This window comes from Musca autumnalis, unplaced genomic scaffold (assembly GCF_047663935.1).
Source record: "Musca autumnalis isolate F117 unplaced genomic scaffold, ASM4766393v1 scaffold_4, whole genome shotgun sequence".
Taxonomy (NCBI): domain Eukaryota; kingdom Metazoa; phylum Arthropoda; class Insecta; order Diptera; family Muscidae; genus Musca; species Musca autumnalis.
Genome location: NW_027411977.1, coordinates 192,912,467 through 192,929,277, shown reverse-complemented (window position 1 = coordinate 192,929,277; position 16,811 = coordinate 192,912,467).

The window sequence follows — 16,811 nt, the reverse complement described above, 5'->3', positions numbered from 1 at the left end:
TTTCCCAATACAAAAGTTGAGCGGGCATGACTTTCCCAGTACAAAAGATCACCGGGCATGACTTTCCCAATACAAAAGTTGACCGGGCATGACTTTCCCAATACAAAAGTTCACCGGGTATGACTTTCCCAATACAAAAGTTCACCGGGCATGACTTTCCCATACAAAAGTTCACCGGGCATGACTTTCCCAATACAAAAGTTCACCGGGCATGACTTTCCCAGTACAAAAGTTCACCGGGCATGACTTTCCCAGTACAAAAGTTCACCGGGCATGACTTTCCCAATACAAAAGTTGACCGGGCATGACTTTCCCAATACAAAAGTTCACCGGGCATGACTTTTCCCATACAAAAGTTGACAGGGCATGACTTTCCCAATACAAAAGATCACCGGGCATGACTTTCCCAATACAAAAGTTGACCGGGCATGACTTTTCCCATACAAAAGTTGACCGGGCATGACTTTTCCCATACAAAAGTTGACCGGGCATGACTTTCCCAGTACAAAAGTTCACCGGGCATGACTTTCCCAATACAAAAGTTCACCGGGCATGACTTTCCCAATACAAAAGTTCACCGGGCATGACTTTCCCAATACAAAAGTTCACCGGGCATGACTTTCCCAATACAAAAGTTCACCGGGCATGACTTTCCCAGTACAAAAGTTCACCGGGCATGACTTTTCCCATACAAAAGTTCACCGGGCATGACTTTCCCAGTACAAAAGATCACCGGGCATGACTTTCCCAATACAAAAGTTCACCGGGCATGACTTTCCCAATACAAAAGTTCACCGGGCATGACTTTCCCAATACAAAAGTTCACCGGGCATGACTTTCCCAATACAAAAGTTCACCGGGCATGACTTTCCCAATACAAAAGTTCACCGGCCATGACTTTTCCAATACAAAAGTTCACCGGGCATGACTTTCCCAATACAAAAGTTCACCGGGCATGACTTTCCCAGTACAAAAGTTCACCGGGCATGACTTTCCCAATACAAAAGTTCACCGGGCATGACTTTCCCAGTACAAAAGTTCACCGGGCATGACTTTTCCCATACAAAAGTTCACCGGGCATGACTTTCCCAATACAAAAGTTCACCGGGCATGACTTTTCCCATACAAAAGTTCACCGGGCATGACTTTTCCCATACAAAAGTTCACCGGGCATGACTTTCCCAGTACAAAAGATCACCGGGCATGACTTTCCCAATACAAAAGTTCACAGGGCATGACTTTCCCAATACAAAAGTTCACCGGGCATGATTTTCCCATACAAAAGTTCACCGGGCATGACTTTCCCAATACAAAAGTTCACCGGGCATGACTTTCCCAGTACAAAAGTTCACCGGGCATGACTTTCCCAGTACAAAAGTTCACCGGGCATGACTTTCCCAATACAAAAGTTGACCGGGCTAACTTTCCCAATACAAAAGTTCACCGGGCATGACTTTTCCCATACAAAAGTTGACCAGGCATGACTTTCCCAATACAAAAGATCACCGGGCATGACTTTCCCAATACAAAAGTTGACCGGGCATGACTTTTCCCATACAAAAGTTAACCGGGCATGACTTTTCCCATACAAAAGTTGACCGGGCATGACTTTCCCAGTACAAAAGTTCACCGGGCATGACTTTCCCAATACAAAAGTTCACCGGGCATGACTTTCCCAATACAAAAGTTCACCGGGCATGACTTTTCCCATACAAAAGTTCACCGGGCATGACTTTCCCAGTACAAAAGATCACCGGGCATGACTTTCCCAATACAAAAGTTCACCGGGCATGACTTTCCCAATACAAAAGTTCACCGGGCATGACTTTCCCAATACAAAAGTTCACCGGGCATGACTTTCCCAATACAAAAGTTCACCGGGCATGACTTTCCCAGTACAAAAGATCACCGGGCATGACTTTCCCAGTACAAATGTTCACCGGGCATGACTTTCCCAATACAAAAGTTCACCGGGCATGACTTTTCCCATACAAAAGTTCACCGGGCATGACTTTCCCAGTACAAAAGATCACCGGGCATGACTTTCCCAATACAAAAGTTGACCGGGCATGACTTTCCCAATACAAAAGTTCACCGGGCATGACTTTCCCAATACAAAAGTTCACCGGGCATGACTTTCCCAATACAAAAGTTCACCGGGCATGACTTTTCCAATACAAAAGTTCACCGGGCATGACTTTCCCAATACAAAAGTTCAGCGGGCATGACTTTTCCCATACAAAAGTTCACCGGGCATGACTTTCCCAGTACAAAAGATCACCGGGCATGACTTTCCCAATACAAAAGTTGAGCGGGCATGACTTTCCCAATACAAAAGTTCACCTGGCATGACTTTCCCATACAAAAGTTCACCGGGCATGACTTTCCCAATACAAAAGTTGAGCGGGCATGACTGTCCCAGTACAAAAGATCACCGGGCATGACTTTCCCAATACAAAAGTTGACCGGGCATGACTTTCCCAATACAAAAGTTCACCGGGCATGACTTTCCCAATACAAAAGTTCACCGGGCATGACTTTCCCATACAAAAGTTCACCGGGCATGACTTTCCCAATACAAAAGTTCACCGGGCATGACTTTCCCAGTACAAAAGTTCACCGGGCATGACTTTCCCAGTACAAAAGTTCACCGGGCATGACTTTCCCAATACAAAAGTTGACCGGGCATGACTTTCCCAATACAAAAGTTCACCGGGCATGACTTTTCCCATACAAAAGTTGACCGGGCATGACTTTCCCAATACAAAAGATCACCGGGCATGACTTTCCCAATACAAAAGTTGACCGGGCATGACTTTTCCCATACAAAAGTTGACCGGGCATGACTTTTCCCATACAAAAGTTGACCGGGCATGACTTTCCCAGTACAAAAGTTCACCGGGCATGACTTTCCCAATACAAAAGTTCACCGGGCATGACTTTCCCAATACAAAAGTTCACCGGGCATGACTTTCCCAATACAAAAGTTCACCGGGCATGACTTTCCCAATACAAAAGTTCACCGGGCATGACTTTCCCAGTACAAAAGTTCACCGGGCATGACTTTTCCCATACAAAAGTTCACCGGGCATGACTTTCCCAGTACAAAAGATCACCGGGCATGACTTTCCCAATACAAAAGTTCACCGGGCATGACTTTCCCAATACAAAAGTTCACCGGGCATGACTTTCCCAATACAAAAGTTCACCGGGCATGACTTTCCCAATACAAAAGTTCACCGGGCATGACTTTCCCAGTACAAAAGATCACCGGGCATGACTTTCCCAGTACAAATGTTCACCGGACATGACTTTCCCAATACAAAAGTTCACCGGGCATGACTTTTCCCATACAAAAGTTCACCGGGCATGACTTTCCCAGTACAAAAGATCACCGGGCATGACTTTCCCAATACAAAAGTTGACCGGGCATGACTTTTCCAATACAAAAGTTCACCGGGCATGACTTTCCCAATACAAAAGTTCACCGGGCATGACTTTCCCAGTACAAAAGTTCACCGGGCATGACTTTCCCAATACAAAAGTTCACCGGGCATGACTTTCCCAATACAAAAGTTCACCGGGCATGACTTTTCCCATACAAAAGTTCACCGGGCATGACTTTCCCAATACAAAAGTTCACCGGGCATGACTTTTCCCATACAAAAGTTCACCGAGCATGACTTTCCCAGTACAAATGTTCACCGGGCATGACTTTCCCAATACAAAAGTTCACCGGGCATGACTTTTCCCATACAAAAGTTCACCGGGCATGACTTTCCCAGTACAAAAGATCACCGGGCATGACTTTCCCAATACAAAAGTTGACCGGGCATGACTTTCCCAATACAAAAGTTCACCGGGCATGACTTTCCCAATACAAAAGTTCACCGGGCATGACTTTCCCATACAAAAGTTCACCGGGCATGACTTCCCCAATACAAAAGTTCACCGGGCATGACTTTCCCAGTACAAAAGATCACCGGGCATGACTTTCCCAGTACAAATGTTCACCGGGCATGACTTTCCCAATACAAAAGTTCACCGGGCATGACTTTTCCCATACAAAAGTTCACCGGGCATGACTTTCCCAGTACAAAAGATCACCGGGCATGACTTTCCCAATACAAAAGTTGACCGGGCATGACTTTCCCAATACAAAAGTTCACCGGGCATGACTTTCCCAATACAAAAGTTCACCGGGCATGACTTTCCCAATACAAAAGTTCACCGGGCATGACTTTTCCAATACAAAAGTTCACCGGGCATGACTTTCCCAATACAAAAGTTCAGCGGGCATGACTTTTCCCATACAAAAGTTCACCGGGCATGACTTTCCCAGTACAAAAGATCACCGGGCATGACTTTCCCAATACAAAAGTTGAGCGGGCATGACTTTCCCAATACAAAAGTTCACCTGGCATGACTTTCCCATACAAAAGTTCACCGGGCATGACTTTCCCAATACAAAAGTTGAGCGGGCATGACTGTCCCAGTACAAAAGATCACCGGGCATGACTTTCCCAATACAAAAGTTGACCGGGCATGACTTTCCCAATACAAAAGTTCACCGGGCATGACTTTCCCAATACAAAAGTTCACCGGGCATGACTTTCCCATACAAAAGTTCACCGGGCATGACTTTCCCAATACAAAAGTTCACCGGGCATGACTTTCCCAGTACAAAAGTTCACCGGGCATGACTTTCCCAGTACAAAAGTTCACCGGGCATGACTTTCCCAATACAAAAGTTGACCAGGCATGACTTTCCCAATACAAAGGTTCACCGGGCATGACTTTTCCCATACAAAAGTTGACCGGGCATGACTTTCCCAATACAAAAGATCACCGGGCATGACTTTCCCAATACAAAAGTTGACCGGGCATGACTTTTCCCATACAAAAGTTGACCGGGCATGACTTTTCCCATACAAAAGTTGACCGGGCATGACTTTCCCAGTACAAAAGTTCACCGGGCATGACTTTCCCAATACAAAAGTTCACCGGGCATGACTTTCCCAATACAAAAGTTCACCGGGCATGACTTTCCCAATACAAAAGTTCACCGGGCATGACTTTCCCAATACAAAAGTTCACCGGGCATGACTTTCCCAGTACAAAAGTTCACCGGGCATGACTTTTCCCATACAAAAGTTCACCGGGCATGACTTTCCCAGTACAAAAGATCACCGGGCATGACTTTCCCAATACAAAAGTTCACCGGGCACGACTTTCCCAATACAAAAGTTCACCGGGCATGACTTTCCCAATACAAAAGTTCACCGGGCATGACTTTCCCAATACAAAAGTTCACCGGGCATGACTTTCCCAGTACAAAAGATCACCGGGCATGACTTTCCCAGTACAAATGTTCACCGGACATGACTTTCCCAATACAAAAGTTCACCGGGCATGACTTTTCCCATACAAAAGTTCACCGGGCATGACTTTCCCAGTACAAAAGATCACCGGGCATGACTTTCCCAATACAAAAGTTGACCGGGCATGACTTTTCCAATACAAAAGTTCACCGGGCATGACTTTCCCAATACAAAAGTTCACCGGGCATGACTTTCCCAGTACAAAAGATCACCGGGCATGACTTTCCCAATACAAAAGTTGACCGGGCATGACTTTCCCAATACAAAAGTTCACCGGGCATGACTTTCCCAATACAAAAGTTCACCGGGCATGACTTTCCCAATACAAAAGTTCACCGGGCATGACTTTTCCAATACAAAAGTTCACCGGGCATGACTTTCCCAATACAAAAGTTCACCGGGCATGACTTTCCCAGTACAAAAGTTCACCGGGCATGACTTTCCCAATACAAAAGTTCACCGGGCATGACTTTCCCAATACAAAAGTTCACCGGGCATGACTTTTCCCATACAAAAGTTCACCGGGCATGACTTTCCCAATACAAAAGTTCACCGGGCATGACTTTTCCCATACAAAAGTTCACCGAGCATGACTTTCCCAATACAAAAGTTGACCGGGCATGACTTTCCCAGTACAAAAGATCACCGGGCATGACTTTTCCCATACAAAAGTTCACCGGGCATGACTTTTCCCATACAAAAGTTCACCGGGCATGACTTTCCCAGTACAAAAGATCACCGGGCATGACTTTCCCAATACAAAAGTTCACAGGGCATGACTTTCCCAATACAAAAGTTCACCGGGCATGACTTTCCCATACAAAAGTTCACCGGGCATGACTTTCCCAATACAAAAGTTCACCGGGCATGACTTTCCCAGTACAAAAGTTCACCGGGCATGACTTTCCCAGTACAAAAGTTCACCGGGCATGACTTTCCCAATACAAAAGTTGACCGGGCATGACTTTCCCAATACAAAAGTTCACCGGGCATGACTTTTCCCATACAAAAGTTGACCAGGCATGACTTTCCCAATACAAAAGATCACCGGGCATGACAGGGCATGACTTTCCCAATACAAAAGATCACCGGGCATGACTTTCCCAATACAAAAGTTCACCGGGCATGACTTTCCCAATACAAAAGTTCACCGGGCATGACTTTCCCAATACAAAAGTTCACCGGGCATGACTTTCCCAGTACAAAAGTTCACCGGGCATGACTTTTCCCGTACAAAAGTTCACCGGGCATGACTTTCCAAGTACAAAAGATCACCGGGCATGACTTTCCCAATACAAAAGTTCACCGGGCATGACTTTCCCAATACAAAAGTTCACCGGGCATGACTTTCCCAATACAAAAGTTCACCGGGCATGACTTTCCCAATACAAAAGTTCACCGGGCATGACTTTCCCAGTACAAAAGATCACCGGGCATGACTTTCCCAGTACAAATGTTCACCGGGCATGACTTTCCCAATACAAAAGTTCACCGGGCATGACTTTTCCCATACAAAAGTTCACCGGGCATGACTTTCCCAGTACAAAAGATCACCGGGCATGACTTTCCCAATACAAAAGTTGACCGGGCATGACTTTCCCAATACAAAAGTTCACCGGGCATGACTTTCCCAATACAAAAGTTCACCGGGCATGACTTTCCCAGTACAAAAGTTCACCGGGCATGACTTTCCCAATACAAAAGTTCACCGGGCATGACTTTCCCAGTACAAAAGTTCACCGGGCATGACTTTTCCCATACAAAAGTTCACCGGGCATGACTTTCCCAATACAAAAGTTCACCGGGCATGACTTTTCCCATACAAAAGTTCACCGGGCATGACTTTTCCCATACAAAAGTTCACCGGGCATGACTTTCCCAGTACAAAAGATCACCGGGCATGACTTTTCCCATACAAAAGTTCACCGGGCATGACTTTCCCAATACAAAAGTTCACCGGGCATGACTTTTCCCATACAAAAGTTCACCGGGCATGACTTTTCCCATACAAAAGTTCACCGGGCATGACTTTCCCAGTACAAAAGTTCACCGGGCATGACTTTCCCAATACAAAAGTTCACCGGGCATGACTTTCCCAGTACAAAAGTTCACCGGGCATGACTTTTCCCATACAAAAGTTCACCGGGCATGACTTTCCCAATACAAAAGTTCACCGGGCATGACTTTCCCAGTACAAAAGTTCACCGGGCATGACTTTCCCAATACAAAAGTTCACCGGGCATGACTTTCCCAGTACAAAAGTTCACCGGGCATGACTTTTCCCATACAAAAGTTCACCGGGCATGACTTTCCCAATACAAAAGTTCACCGGGCATGACTTTTCCCATACAAAAGTTCACCGGGCATGACTTTTCCCATACAAAAGTTCACCGGGCATGACTTTCCCAGTACAAAAGATCACCGGGCATGACTTTCCCAATACAAAAGTTCACAGGGCATGACTTTCCCAATACAAAAGTTCACCGGGCATGACTTTCCCAATACAAAAGTTCACCGGGCATGACTTTCCCAGTACAAAAGTTCACCGGGCATGACTTTCCCAATACAAAAGTTCACCGGGCATGACTTTTCCAATACAAAAGTTCACCGGGCATGACTTTCCCAATACAAAAGTTCACCGGGCATGACTTTCCCAGTACAAAAGTTCACCGGGCATGACTTTCCCAATACAAAAGTTCACCGGGCATGACTTTCCCAGTACAAAAGTTCACCGGGCATGACTTTTCCCATACAAAAGTTCACCGGGCATGACTTTCCCAATACAAAAGTTCACCGGGCATGACTTTTCCCATACAAAAGTTCACCGGGCATGACTTTTCCCATACAAAAGTTCACCGGGCATGACTTTCCCAGTACAAAAGATCACCGGGCATGACTTTCCCAATACAAAAGTTCACAGGGCATGACTTTCCCAATACAAAAGTTCACCGGGCATGATTTTCCCATACAAAAGTTCACCGGGCATGACTTTCCCAATACAAAAGTTCACCGGGCATGACTTTCCCAGTACAAAAGTTCACCGGGCATGACTTTCCCAGTACAAAAGTTCACCGGGCATGACTTTCCCAATACAAAAGTTGACCGGGCTAACTTTCCCAATACAAAAGTTCACCGGGCATGACTTTTCCCATACAAAAGTTGACCAGGCATGACTTTCCCAATACAAAAGATCACCGGGCATGACTTTCCCAATACAAAAGTTGACCGGGCATGACTTTTCCCATACAAAAGTTAACCGGGCATGACTTTTCCCATACAAAAGTTGACCGGGCATGACTTTCCCAGTACAAAAGTTCACCGGGCATGACTTTCCCAATACAAAAGTTCACCGGGCATGACTTTCCCAATACAAAAGTTCACCGGGCATGACTTTTCCCATACAAAAGTTCACCGGGCATGACTTTCCCAGTACAAAAGATCACCGGGCATGACTTTCCCAATACAAAAGTTCACCGGGCATGACTTTCCCAATACAAAAGTTCACCGGGCATGACTTTCCCAATACAAAAGTTCACCGGGCATGACTTTCCCAATACAAAAGTTCACCGGGCATGACTTTCCCAGTACAAAAGATCACCGGGCATGACTTTCCCAGTACAAATGTTCACCGGGCATGACTTTCCCAATACAAAAGTTCACCGGGCATGACTTTTCCCATACAAAAGTTCACCGGGCATGACTTTCCCAGTACAAAAGATCACCGGGCATGACTTTCCCAATACAAAAGTTGACCGGGCATGACTTTCCCAATACAAAAGTTCACCGGGCATGACTTTCCCAATACAAAAGTTCACCGGGCATGACTTTCCCAATACAAAAGTTCACCGGGCATGACTTTTCCAATACAAAAGTTCACCGGGCATGACTTTCCCAATACAAAAGTTCAGCGGGCATGACTTTTCCCATACAAAAGTTCACCGGGCATGACTTTCCCAGTACAAAAGATCACCGGGCATGACTTTCCCAATACAAAAGTTGAGCGGGCATGACTTTCCCAATACAAAAGTTCACCTGGCATGACTTTCCCATACAAAAGTTCACCGGGCATGACTTTCCCAATACAAAAGTTGAGCGGGCATGACTGTCCCAGTACAAAAGATCACCGGGCATGACTTTCCCAATACAAAAGTTGACCGGGCATGACTTTCCCAATACAAAAGTTCACCGGGCATGACTTTCCCAATACAAAAGTTCACCGGGCATGACTTTCCCATACAAAAGTTCACCGGGCATGACTTTCCCAATACAAAAGTTCACCGGGCATGACTTTCCCAGTACAAAAGTTCACCGGGCATGACTTTCCCAGTACAAAAGTTCACCGGGCATGACTTTCCCAATACAAAAGTTGACCGGGCATGACTTTCCCAATACAAAAGTTCACCGGGCATGACTTTTCCCATACAAAAGTTGACCGGGCATGACTTTCCCAATACAAAAGATCACCGGGCATGACTTTCCCAATACAAAAGTTGACCGGGCATGACTTTTCCCATACAAAAGTTGACCGGGCATGACTTTTCCCATACAAAAGTTGACCGGGCATGACTTTCCCAGTACAAAAGTTCACCGGGCATGACTTTCCCAATACAAAAGTTCACCGGGCATGACTTTCCCAATACAAAAGTTCACCGGGCATGACTTTCCCAATACAAAAGTTCACCGGGCATGACTTTCCCAATACAAAAGTTCACCGGGCATGACTTTCCCAGTACAAAAGTTCACCGGGCATGACTTTTCCCATACAAAAGTTCACCGGGCATGACTTTCCCAGTACAAAAGATCACCGGGCATGACTTTCCCAATACAAAAGTTCACCGGGCATGACTTTCCCAATACAAAAGTTCACCGGGCATGACTTTCCCAATACAAAAGTTCACCGGGCATGACTTTCCCAATACAAAAGTTCACCGGGCATGACTTTCCCAGTACAAAAGATCACCGGGCATGACTTTCCCAGTACAAATGTTCACCGGACATGACTTTCCCAATACAAAAGTTCACCGGGCATGACTTTTCCCATACAAAAGTTCACCGGGCATGACTTTCCCAGTACAAAAGATCACCGGGCATGACTTTCCCAATACAAAAGTTGACCGGGCATGACTTTTCCAATACAAAAGTTCACCGGGCATGACTTTCCCAATACAAAAGTTCACCGGGCATGACTTTCCCAGTACAAAAGTTCACCGGGCATGACTTTCCCAATACAAAAGTTCACCGGGCATGACTTTCCCAATACAAAAGTTCACCGGGCATGACTTTTCCCATACAAAAGTTCACCGGGCATGACTTTCCCAATACAAAAGTTCACCGGGCATGACTTTTCCCATACAAAAGTTCACCGAGCATGACTTTCCCAGTACAAATGTTCACCGGGCATGACTTTCCCAATACAAAAGTTCACCGGGCATGACTTTTCCCATACAAAAGTTCACCGGGCATGACTTTCCCAGTACAAAAGATCACCGGGCATGACTTTCCCAATACAAAAGTTGACCGGGCATGACTTTCCCAATACAAAAGTTCACCGGGCATGACTTTCCCAATACAAAAGTTCACCGGGCATGACTTTCCCATACAAAAGTTCACCGGGCATGACTTCCCCAATACAAAAGTTCACCGGGCATGACTTTCCCAGTACAAAAGATCACCGGGCATGACTTTCCCAGTACAAATGTTCACCGGGCATGACTTTCCCAATACAAAAGTTCACCGGGCATGACTTTTCCCATACAAAAGTTCACCGGGCATGACTTTCCCAGTACAAAAGATCACCGGGCATGACTTTCCCAATACAAAAGTTGACCGGGCATGACTTTCCCAATACAAAAGTTCACCGGGCATGACTTTCCCAATACAAAAGTTCACCGGGCATGACTTTCCCAATACAAAAGTTCACCGGGCATGACTTTTCCAATACAAAAGTTCACCGGGCATGACTTTCCCAATACAAAAGTTCAGCGGGCATGACTTTTCCCATACAAAAGTTCACCGGGCATGACTTTCCCAGTACAAAAGATCACCGGGCATGACTTTCCCAATACAAAAGTTGAGCGGGCATGACTTTCCCAATACAAAAGTTCACCTGGCATGACTTTCCCATACAAAAGTTCACCGGGCATGACTTTCCCAATACAAAAGTTGAGCGGGCATGACTGTCCCAGTACAAAAGATCACCGGGCATGACTTTCCCAATACAAAAGTTGACCGGGCATGACTTTCCCAATACAAAAGTTCACCGGGCATGACTTTCCCAATACAAAAGTTCACCGGGCATGACTTTCCCATACAAAAGTTCACCGGGCATGACTTTCCCAATACAAAAGTTCACCGGGCATGACTTTCCCAGTACAAAAGTTCACCGGGCATGACTTTCCCAGTACAAAAGTTCACCGGGCATGACTTTCCCAATACAAAAGTTGACCAGGCATGACTTTCCCAATACAAAGGTTCACCGGGCATGACTTTTCCCATACAAAAGTTGACCGGGCATGACTTTCCCAATACAAAAGATCACCGGGCATGACTTTCCCAATACAAAAGTTGACCGGGCATGACTTTTCCCATACAAAAGTTGACCGGGCATGACTTTTCCCATACAAAAGTTGACCGGGCATGACTTTCCCAGTACAAAAGTTCACCGGGCATGACTTTCCCAATACAAAAGTTCACCGGGCATGACTTTCCCAATACAAAAGTTCACCGGGCATGACTTTCCCAATACAAAAGTTCACCGGGCATGACTTTCCCAATACAAAAGTTCACCGGGCATGACTTTCCCAGTACAAAAGTTCACCGGGCATGACTTTTCCCATACAAAAGTTCACCGGGCATGACTTTCCCAGTACAAAAGATCACCGGGCATGACTTTCCCAATACAAAAGTTCACCGGGCACGACTTTCCCAATACAAAAGTTCACCGGGCATGACTTTCCCAATACAAAAGTTCACCGGGCATGACTTTCCCAATACAAAAGTTCACCGGGCATGACTTTCCCAGTACAAAAGATCACCGGGCATGACTTTCCCAGTACAAATGTTCACCGGACATGACTTTCCCAATACAAAAGTTCACCGGGCATGACTTTTCCCATACAAAAGTTCACCGGGCATGACTTTCCCAGTACAAAAGATCACCGGGCATGACTTTCCCAATACAAAAGTTGACCGGGCATGACTTTTCCAATACAAAAGTTCACCGGGCATGACTTTCCCAATACAAAAGTTCACCGGGCATGACTTTCCCAGTACAAAAGTTCACCGGGCATGACTTTCCCAATACAAAAGTTCACCGGGCATGACTTTCCCAATACAAAAGTTCACCGGGCATGACTTTTCCCATACAAAAGTTCACCGGGCATGACTTTCCCAATACAAAAGTTCACCGGGCATGACTTTTCTCATACAAAAGTTCACCGAGCATGACTTTCCCAATACAAAAGTTGACCGGGCATGACTTTCCCAGTACAAAAGATCACCGGGCATGACTTTTCCCATACAAAAGTTCACCGGGCATGACTTTCCCAATACAAAAGTTGACCGGGCATGACTTTCCCAGTACAAAAGATCACCGGGCATGACTTTTCCCATACAAAAGTTCACCGGGCATGAGTTTTCCCATACAAAAGTTCACCGGGCATGACTTTCCCAATACAAAAGTTCACCGGGCATGACTTTCCCAATACAAAAGTTCACCGGGCATGACTTTCCCAGTACAAAAGATCACCGGGCATGACTTTCCCAATACAAAAGTTGACCGGGCATGACTTTCCCAATGCAAAAGTTCACCGGGCATGACTTTCCCAATACAAAAGATCACCGGGCATGACTTTCCCAATACAAAAGTTGACCGGGCATGACTTTTCCCATACAAAAGTTGACCAGGCATGACTTTTCCCATACAAAAGTTGACCGGGCATGACTTTCCCTGTACAAAAGTTCACCGGGCATGACTTTCCCAATACAAAAGTTCACCGGGCATGACTTTCCCAATACAAAAGTTCACCGGGCATGACTTTCCCAGTACAAAAGATCACCGGGCATGACTTTCCCAATACAAAAGTTCACCGGGCATGACTTTCCCAATACAAAAGTTCACCGGGCATGACTTTCCCAATACAAAAGTTCACCGGGCATGACTTTCCCAATACAAAAGTTCACCGGGCATGACTTTCCCAGTACAAAAGATCACCGGGCATGACTTTCCCAGTACAAATGTTCACCGGGCATGACTTTCCCAATACAAAAGTTCACCGGGCATGACTTTTCCCATACAAAAGTTCACCGGGCATGACTTTCCCAGTACAAAAGATCACCGGGCATGACTTTCCCAATACAAAAGTTGACCGGGCATGACTTTTCCAATACAAAAGTTCACCGGGCATGACTTTCCCAATACAAAAGTTCACCGGGCATGACTTTCCCAGTACAAAAGTTCACCGGGCATGACTTTCCCAATACAAAAGTTCACCGGGCATGACTTTCCCAATACAAAAGTTCACCGGGCATGACTTTCCCAATACAAAAGTTCACCGGGCATGACTTTCCCAATACAAAAGTTCACCGGGCATGACTTTTCACATACAAAAGTTCACCGAGCATGACTTTCCCAATACAAAAGTTGACCGGGCATGACTTTCCCAGTACAAAAGATCACCGGGCATGACTTTTCCCATACAAAAGTTCACCGGGCATGACTTTCCCAATACAAAAGTTGACCGGGCATGACTTTCCCAGTACAAAAGTTCACCGGGCATGACTTTCCCAGTACAAAAGATCACCGGGCATGACTTTCCCAGTACAAAAGATCACCGGGCATGACTTTCCCAATACAAAAGTTGACCGGGCATGACTTTCCCAATACAAAAGTTCACCGGGCATGACTTTCCCAGTACAAAAGTTCACCGGGCATGACTTTCCCAATACAAAAGTTCACCGGGCATGACTTTCCCAATACAAAAGTTCACCGGGCATGACTTTCCCAGTACAAAAGATCACCGGGCATGACTTTCCCAGTACAAAAGTTGACCGGGCATGACTTTCCCAATACAAAAGTTCACCGGGCATGACTTTCCCAGTACAAAAGTTCACCGGGCATGACTTTCCCAATACAAAAGTTCACCGGGCATGACTTTCCCAATACAAAAGTTCACCGGGCATGACTTTCCCAGTACAAATGTTCACCGGGCATGACTTTCCCAATACAAAAGTTCACCGGGCATGACTTTCCCAGTACAAAAGATTACCGGGCATGACTTTCCCAATACAAAAGTTGACCGGGCATGACATTCCCAATACAAAAGTTGACCGGGCATGACTTTCCTAATACAAAAGTTGACCGGGCATGACTTTCCCAGTACAAAAGATCACCGGGCATGACTTTCCCAATACAAAAGTTGACCGGGCATGACTTTTCCAATACAAAAGTTCACCGGGCATGACTTTCCCAATACAAAAGTTCACCGGGCATGACTTTCCCAGTACAAAAGTTCACCGGGCATGACTTTCCCAATACAAAAGTTCACCGGGCATGACTTTCCCAATACAAAAGTTCACCGGGCATGACTTTCCCAATACAAAAGTTCACCGGGCATGACTTTCCCAATACAAAAGTTCACCGGGCATGACTTTTCCCATACAAAAGTTCACCGAGCATGACTTTCCCAATACAAAAGTTGACCGGGCATGACTTTCCCAGTACAAAAGATCACCGGGCATGACTTTTCCCATACAAAAGTTCACCGGGCATGACTTTCCCAATACAAAAGTTGACCGGGCATGACTTTCCCAGTACAAAAGTTCACCGGGCATGACTTTCCCAGTACAAAAGATCACCGGGCATGACTTTCCCAGTACAAAAGATCACCGGGCATGACTTTCCCAATACAAAAGTTGACCGGGCATGACTTTCCCAATACAAAAGTTCACCGGGCATGACTTTCCCAGTACAAAAGTTCACCGGGCATGACTTTCCCAATACAAAAGTTCACCGGGCATGACTTTCCCAATACAAAAGTTCACCGGGCATGACTTTCCCAGTGCAAAAGATCACCGGGCATGACTTTCCCAGTACAAAAGTTGACCGGGCATGACTTTCCCAATACAAAAGTTCACCGGGCATGACTTTCCCAGTACAAAAGTTCACCGGGCATGACTTTCCCAATACAAAAGTTCACCGGGCATGACTTTCCCAATACAAAAGTTCACCGGGCATGACTTTCCCAGTACAAATGTTCACCGGGCATGACTTTCCCAATACAAAAGTTCACCGGGCATGACTTTCCCAGTACAAAAGATTACCGGGCATGACTTTCCCAATACAAAAGTTGACCGGGCATGACATTCCCAATACAAAAGTTGACCGGGCATGACTTTCCTAATACAAAAGTTGACCGGGCATGACTTTCCCAGTACAAAAGATCACCGGGCATGACTTTCCTAATACAAAAGTTCACCGGGCATGACTTTCCCAATACAAAAGTTCACCGGGCATGACTTTCCCAATACAAAAGTTCACCGGGCATGACTTTCCCAATACAAAAGTTCACCGGGCATGACTTTCCCAATACAAAAGTTGACCGGGCATGACTTTCCCAATACAAAAGTTCACCGGGCATGACTTTCCCAATACAAAAGTTCACCGGGCATGACTTTCCCAATACAAAAGTTCACCGGGCATGACTTTCCCAGTACAAGAGTTCACCGGGCATGACTTTCCCAATACAAAAGTTCACCGGGCATGACTTTCCCAGTACAAAAGATCACCGGGCATGACTTTCCCAGTACAAAAGATCACCGGGCATGACTTTCCCAATACAAAAGTTGACCGGGCATGACTTTCCCAATACAAAAGTTCACCGGGCATGACTTTCCCAGTACAAAAGTTCACCGGGCATGACTTTCCCAATACAAAAGTTCACCGGGCATGACTTTCCCAATACAAAAGTTCACCGAGCATGACTTTCCCAGTACAAAAGATCACCGGGCATGACTTTCCCAGTACAAAAGTTGACCGGGCATGAATTTCCCAATACAAAAGTTCACCGGGCATGACTTTCCCAGTACAAAAGTTCACCGGGCATGACTTTCCCAATACAAAAGTTGACCGGGCATGACTTTCCCAATACAAAAGTTCACCGGGCATGACTTTCCCAATACAAAAGTTCACCGGGCATGACTTTCCCAGTACAAAAGATCACCGGGCATGACTTTCCCAATACAAAAGTTCACCGGGCATGACTTTCCCAATACAAAAGTTCACCGGGCATGACTTTCCCAGTACATAAGATCACCGGGCATGACTTTCCCAATACAAAAGTTGACCGGGCATGACTTTCCCAATACAAAAGTTCACCGGGCATGACTTTTCCCATACAAAAGTTCACCGGGCATGACTTTCCCAATACAAAA